Source organism: Manacus candei, unplaced genomic scaffold (assembly GCF_025592945.1).
Source record: "Manacus candei isolate 608988 ecotype Guabito, Panama unplaced genomic scaffold, ASM2559294v1 h1tg000043l, whole genome shotgun sequence".
NCBI classification, from domain to species: domain Eukaryota; kingdom Metazoa; phylum Chordata; class Aves; order Passeriformes; family Pipridae; genus Manacus; species Manacus candei.
Genome location: NW_026138091.1, coordinates 7,346,583 through 7,354,836, shown reverse-complemented (window position 1 = coordinate 7,354,836; position 8,254 = coordinate 7,346,583).

Here is an 8,254-nt window from a genome sequence, read left to right as displayed (position 1 = left end):
TATCTTTGATCATGTGAACTTTTTAAAATCCAACATAAAAATATCAGTTTTGTTTGAAGAAAAGAGGAGAATGAAAGCTGTATGGCACAGGGTAATTTATTATGTAGACTGAAGCAGAAAAGTATTACAGCAAAATTGCCAGGTTTAGCACATCCCAGTAAGTGCTTGTTCTGAAAATGTGAACCGTTTACTTGATTGACATTTCATTTCCAAGAAAGTGGCTATAAAGACTGTGAAATAAAAATGTATATTTCAAGGTAAAAATAGAGAACTCTTTCTTAAAAATACTTCATAGCAATATATTTCCCCTTTAACTTCAGTTATCAAAATGGCTTTCTTTCATTTCTGTTTAGTCTTGGGACGTATCTTTCTGCATTTCTGCTGCAGGAACATTCATTACCTGTAGTTGCAGCTGTGCATTCTAAACCGGGCCTTAAACATGAACCTGTTTGTAGCTTACCTGATTTCTCAAGATCTGCTGAAACTTGTCAACTCCAAAAGAAGTATAATATTGTATGTTTATGGAGCTACATGTACCACAAACAGTTTCAATGCTTTTTTTGTTAAATATAGCTGAAGTGATCTGTTACTGTTCTTGCCCATTAGGAATGAATCTGTGCTGTTACCTGTGTGTTTGGCTGAGCAGTGTGACTGCACACACACCACTGGCATAAACAAAGAGTGTGTCATAGACATTTTTCCATTTACAGCAGCATGACATATGGGTTCATTCTCGTACAGGAATTCAAAGGCTGGTGCAACTCTACAGCTAAGTAATACTCATTTGTGTAATGATACTATCTGGTGGTGAAATATGTGCCATAAGAGCATTTCTGTGGTTTTCTTTCAGTTTTCTTGCATCCTTTCTGTGTAGTATCAAAAAAAAGGCACCAAACCAACAAAAAATTGAATCAAAACCCAAAACATAAAAACACAGGGTTTTAGTTTGCTAACAGTGGATCATACCCACGGTGGCTGCTCTAGATCAGGAATAAGGTATGTTTCAGAACACTTGTATTTTTAGGAGATGTATTCCATATGCTTAGAAGAGGCTCTCAGAAGATAAATAATCTAAATCCAAATAATCTGAATTGTATGCCTAATGTGAATATCCAGTGACTGTCATCCACCCATATTATCTGAAACATCATGTGGTTGCAATACAATGCAAACATTCCCCATTCAGCTGAAACTGCAAGTACAGCCCTCACAGCTCATCATTGAGTTCATGAGCACTGCTTGGAGGTGGACCCTGTTAGGACAAATTTAGCAAAAATTTCCACACCAAGGGTCTGAAGTAGCCCATCAGTAGTACATAGCACTTGGAGGATTAGAGGAAGCTTGAGTATCTGTAATAATCATAGAATCATAAAATGGTTTGGGTTGGAAAGGACCTTAAAAGATCACCTAGTTCCAACCCCCTGCCATAGGCAGGGACACTAGATGAGGTGCTCAAAGCCACATCCAACCTGGACTTGAGCATTTCCAGTGTTGGAGCATCCACACCTTTGGACAACCTGTTCCAGTGCCTCACCACTGCAATAATGTAATGTCAGTGCTGTATTTTCCTTTTAGCAGAATCTTTATTTCTACACAAGCTACAAAACTGCAGAGCAATGATCTAGAGCAGTACTTTTCAGCTTGTTGGCAGATCCTTTGGCACTCCTCCAGGATTTCAAGGAACTGCAGAAAAAAACTCCGAGAGGGAGGTCTTTACCAGTCAGCTGAGATTCTTATAAAAAAGGCTGCAGCTCCTAAAAAACAGTGGTATGGAGGTTGAAGTCTGAAAAACAGTTCAGTGTGTTACTTGGTCATCAATAGAAGAAACATGCTGCTACTCATGCATTCATTTCTAAGTAAATGTGAGTTTTTCTTAAGGGAGGCCAAGATGCACCAAAGTTTTCACAGAATTTCACATTGCAGCTGTTTGCCTACTTTGCGAGTTCAAAGGGAAATGATTGGCACTTACCTGACTTTCAAATTCATATTCTTCAGACCAACAGGAATTAGCACCAGAAGGAGGTTTTTTGTGTTGTATTTCCAGTGCTCATGGAACAAAGAGGGCAAAACATCTTGAAGCCAAGAGAGGGTTCCTAATGCATTAGGTAGGTTGTGAGTATTTTGTTTTCTTATTCCACTGTCCAACTTGAGGGAGAGATTGTAGTTCTCCTGTTTTTATTCCCTGATACTTACTCATTGGAAAAATTGTCTACTCTGTGCTCTGTTTGGATCCAGAGATGAGAAAGACAACAAAATGGACTATGGGAAAGAAAGGGTGAGACTGAGAGAGGAAAGACACCAAGGAGTGGAAGAAATCAGAGAGGATGTGTTATCAGTGATAGACAAAACTGATTGAAGAGAAGCAGTTAAGCCACTGGCAAAAAAGATGGCACAACACGTCCACGTAGGAGTAGATAGTATCGGCTGTCAGTGGGAAGACAGCAAGTAAGTTCGGTTGTTTAATACTAAGAGGAGAATGTATGCTCTGTTTTTGCAGTTAGCCCTCTGGTTCAAGTCTGGGATGGTGAAGCATAACTTTTCCAGAGCATAAAACAATGCCTCATAGCTGTGCATGGCATCTCTTGGAGAGGGACTTCTGCAAGAACTGAGCCTACCTGGAGTCAAGAATGCCATTTGTAGCATCAAATGTTACACAGATTGTTAATTATGCGGTGTTTTGCATCATGCTTAGATTTGTATGTGGAATATATAACTCCATCAGTTTTGTTTTCTGAAGTATTTCCTGCTGATGAAGACTTTAAGCTGGATTGCCTTGCTATGAGAAGAAACAGATCCAGCTTGTCCCAATTTAGCGTAACTCTCTCTCCTACATTATTTGGAACCCATTAAGAGTGGCTGTGAACATGTGGTGTAAACAATTTAAAAGATCATCTTCTAGAGAGCAATATGTTTTCAAAGAAACTTAACCAGTCTTCACAACTGTTTGTAATACTGTAGATGAGGAAGGGGCTTGCAAAGGATCTGGCTGCCATTTGCTTACCATTCTTGGATATTTGAGTTGTGATAGTATATTTCAATAGTTAGGTTTTCTGGTATTGTTGGATATCATCCTTCCATGACTGAAACTTACACAAGGAGTGATAAAACGAAGAGTTTTCTAGAAGCCTTTCTCACAGCAATTACTAAGTGTGAATTAGGAATACTGTGTGCTGGAATCACCAGTTTCTCTCTTGGCTTACTGCTCTCACCAAAACACTTGCAAAAACACAGAAATAAAATCCTGTTACTTCTTGACAAGCCCTGCATGTTAGTAATAACCAGTAAGTGCTGGGCAAACTCAGGAGCAGCTTCCATGCTAGTGAGTCCTGAAATATTTCCAGGAATTGTTCTTACTGTGATTGGAAAGATGAAGGATGGTTGAACAAAATTTTGCTTGTTTTGGACTGTTCATAAAGACTGACACTGGGAGAGGCAAAAGTATTTCAAATGCAGTTTTAACTGTGCCATAAGAAACTGTTGCTTCCAAGAAAATTGCTACCATAAGGCATGTTGGGCCATTTCCCAGTAGCTAAGGAGTTTAATGCTTATGTAGTGCTGTGAATCCTGCACAAAGGATTTGAAGAGTCAGACAAAAAGAAAAGAGCTGACCTGATGAAAATGTGCCTGAAAAGGTGATATACAGTCTGCATTGTGTGCCAGGACTTCGTGTTGGTCGGGTTTTTTGCTCTCTGAATTCACAAAGGTAAGTTAAATAGTTTGTACAGTAAGCCCTTCTGGGAGCACTCCAAAGTGATGCTATAAAAACCATGCCATGCAGCAAACTCTTCTAATTCCAGCAGCTTATGCCATTAGAAAGAATTACATGGATTTCTTACTCCTGACCAATCTATAAATCATGTCTGATAATCTTCTGATAAAGAAATAGCTACAAAAGGTTATGTTACTGATTGATATTTAAACTTTTTGGATGGGTCAAATTTCAGGATTTCTTCAGTGTCTCCTGAACAATAAAAACTAGTAAATGGTTGTCAATATATCTTACGAATCTAATTTTCGTTCACATCTTTATGACTAATATGAGCATGGAGGACTGCTTTGAGTGTTAAAATCTCTCATGCGACTCTAGTTTTAAAGAATGTAAAAGCTGAAAAGGCTCTAGAGGTAAAATCTGAGGGTCAAGAGGAATGCTAAAGAGAAAAAGATGGATGCCTACATACATTTTGGATTTATTTAATTCAAGGTTTTTAAGAAAAAATCCGTTTGAGGACTGTAACTACATGGCAGTAAAATGGTGAAGCAAAGAGTTTCAAAACATGCTATGTAACATCAGTCCCCTAGGGTCTGGTGGCTAGTTTGACTGATATTTGAAGTGTCTCTGATTCAAGGTCCCATAAAAAGGCCTGGGTCTTCAGAAGAAACTGCTACACATGTTGAGAATCAAGACCCTGTTAAGATCGCTGTAGTTCAGTGCCCAAAAGTAGGTGCCTGCTGTTGAGAAGCTGGCCACACAGCCAGGTATTTGTACAGTACCATCTCTTACCTCCTAATTGTGTTGAGTGCCTTCCTGCATTGCTATTCACATTTTCGTCTCTGAACACCCTTGGGACCTGAGTGCAAATACGTGAGTGCTGCTATAGTAGAATACAAGGTATTTCTGATCTGTGTTCTCACAACACAGATTTGTCAAGCATGCCATGATATAACATTACTCATGCTCTTAGCCAGACTTACACCAGCTTAATCACACAAGGATAGGTTTAGGTAAGTATCCTCAAATTGCTTCCCATATTCAGCACAGTCTCATTTCTGGGTTTCACATGACACCATTCACCACTATGGTCTGCATTTTTTCCATCTTCAGGAGTATATAATTTGTAGCTTGGGCTGCATTTTAAAACAAACAGAACTGAAGTACTATACAGTGTTTCCATTAAATATGTGCTTTCAGAAGATATGAGATACAAAATGAATGCATCAAGCAGAAATTACTCATTCACTAAGATCCAGATGAAGACACAACCTACTGAAAGACAGCAAGTTGTGCAGGTGGCCACAAATAAAAACAAAATCTCTGCATGACTGAAATTAGCCTGGTTCTTTCAGATGAAGTTATTCAAACAGCATCAATATATCTAACAGAGTTAGTCATATTTTGAAGTTTGCTATATCAAAGGGATTTTTTTCAGGGCCTAAAATGCAAAGTTTCTCCATAAGTGTTTTCTTTCTTTTCATGTTTTTCCCTCTGCAGTGGAGTTCTTTTCCGAAGAATAAAGGTAGTCCATGGCCATGAGTAGAGATCCACTCTAATATGAGATGCTGAAACATCTTCCTCTGTGGCTGCTTGTTAATTATATTTTAGTATTTGTGACAACCCTTGTCACTAATGGTCAGCAATGGGGCTACTATGGTGCTATATCGTAATGCACAAACTACTCCGAGATGTGAGATACCCACGTTCAAGCCTTTGGTCCAGCTTGGACATGGACACTGCCACTGCACAGCTGCCAATTCAGAAACAAAACCACTGGGAATTTCTGTGTTGAATCTCTTTGCTCCTACCTTTGACAGGGGGCGGGGAAGGGTGGAGAGGAACAGTAATAGGCTACTGGGGTATTGTCATTCTCTCTGAATATGGAAATGGAGAATTAAGGACAGCTCTGTTTCCCACAAGGCTAAATGGAGTGTACTGATTGATTGTTGTAGGAATTTAAATGGTCCTTTACACTTCCCTCAAATGCTAGCATAGCTTTAAGACAACCAGTGATGTGTGTTCTCTGGTATGGAGTCTTTAATTGCATATCCCATTTTGCTGGAGGGTTCAGTTTATTAATTTAATAGTGTTTTATCAATGTCTGTCAATGCAGCCCTTTGTGGTGATTGTGGAGTATCATGACTGTTTTACAGTGAAAACTAAATAGTCTTACTAATGCTAAAATTGAAGACAATACTCCATCTGATGAATACACAAGCAGGGATCTGCACATTATGCCATGTTGTAACAATTTTCCTTCCTTCCCCTGTCTAATCAGACTGATTGATTCTTCTTGTGTGTCTCTTTTCTTTGCTGACCTTCTTTTCACATTGTTATTTTCAGATTATAGCAAATTACTTTCTATCTGGTAGGGATATAATTTCCTTGTCCCCATGGAGAACTTCCACTGAGTACCCAATCTCAGTATAGATGTAATTAGGCTTTTGCTGAATTTCTACTATGCTGGTTCATGCTGGTTCACAGCATGCTGCCAAAACATCTCTCTGTAGGCTATTATGTCATTTGAGTGCTTGTTTCTTAAACATTTAGTCTGTTGTTTAAGATTTTTGACTGACCGTATTAAGAGTTCAATGAAAAGGATTATGTATGTAGGAGAGTATAGAGGACTAACTTCAAACATGTCTTTGCCTTCCATTTTGCAGCAAGGAATGTTCCTCATTCCCTGAATGAAACTTCACATGTAACTATAAATAGCTGATCACAGCTTATAGTGTTTGACACCAAAGTCTTAGACATTGGTTCATGACTTTTGGAATCTGAATTCAGTTCCACACAAGGAACCAAGGGCCAAATGCAGCAGAGGGTATTCAGATGCAGTATAAAGCCTAGGGCAGATCAGTTCTGCATAGATTCACTGTCCAAAGGACCAGTCTTTCAACTACTGCTAAGACAGCCTGTGGTGCTTGGCCTGCTAGTGAGCCATGAAACACCACAAAGTGGTCCTTAAAACTGTAACTTTTATTGTTTCTCAATAGCAAATGCACATTCCTCACAGGCAGACAAACAAGAAGTTCCCCTGCTGCCAGTGTTTGTAGTGAAACAAGATCACTTCCTTTGCTATTGGTTTTCATTAAAGAATTTACAAACCCGACATACAACTTTATTAAAAAATTATGTATCTGGAAAGCATTTCACTGTTATTTCCCCCATCATCAAAAAGTATGCTGTAAGGTGGAGGATAGGCTCTCCCTCTGCTGTGCAGCTGTGTGCTCCTTTAAAACCTATGGGTTATTCCAGAGGTCCCATCTCTCACCAGTGGAAACCTCCCTACTTTTTGTGCCTCCACATGCCCCGAGTCCGCTGGTCTGGTCAGGGCTGAACAAATCCTTGCTTTTCTCCATCCACCTGTCACTCCTCAGACTATGCATTCTCGTGTTCATTTCCCTCAGAGCCCTTACACATGGCCACAGCATGCCTAAGGCACACCTTTTGGGTTGGGTTCTGCAAAAAGGAAAGGCAATTGGTTTGGTTCAAAAAGCAGTACCTCTCCAAAGGAGGGGATTGTGCCTGTTTTTTTCATATCACTGTTCAGGCATGAGAGCACTTCCCCAAGGCATGTGTGAATTGGGCTCGCTTCCCTTCTCCACCCCTGAAAACTTGAACCCACACGTTCCAGCTCACAGAATGAAAAATGCACCAGATGTTATCATAGACTGGAGTTGGTCTTTCTCCACTTAAAGTCACCCCACTCTTCACAAAACGTTCCAGTACTCACTGGAATTGCAAATTGTAGTGGGTTGGCTTTTGGATTTTTTAGGCCTTCCTTAGCAACAAGGGTCAGGAATCTAAGGAAGTATTCCATATCATCCACTGTGCAAAGCAGTCCCTCGGCTATCATGGTTGCCTCTGGCTCCTGTTCTTGCAACATGCCCACAATGGCAATGTAAATGTGGAGTCAAATAATGGCAATATAAATGTGGAGTCAAATAATGTTAATAAAAATGGGCTTATAAACATTTTAGAAAGAAACAGAGTGGCAGGAGGACTGTACCTAATTGGCAACTTACAAACTCCTGAGTTTAGCTCTGGCTCCACAAAACCCTCTTTGCCAGTTTTCCTGTTTGTAGAAAAGTAGTATCTCCCCCACTTACCATGGATGCAGCTGCTGTGAAGCTGTACTGATCTGCTGGTGTTTGGTCACTAGGCCAACAATTCAGAGTGTTGTACAAATCTGTACATGCAGTCCTTGTGTTGGACAACTACACATTTTGAAACTTGGGGAGTTTGAGCATGCCTTTCTATCACTGTCCCGGCAATTGGTTAGTATTGTACTTACTTAGTATTTTCTGATTGTGATTTTATATATGGTCCACAAATGCATATAAAACAATTTTTCTTAAACAGAGCTGACAACTGGATATAGTACTTTACTGTTTAATACTTAAATCAAGCACTTTAACTTGCTTCTGGGTCTATAATCAATAAGACATTTCTGCTGCAACTACCAATCTCCCCCTTTTCCTCTGTTGTCTTTTATTAGAGTATTTCAGTTATTGACTGAACCTCCTTCGCACAACATTA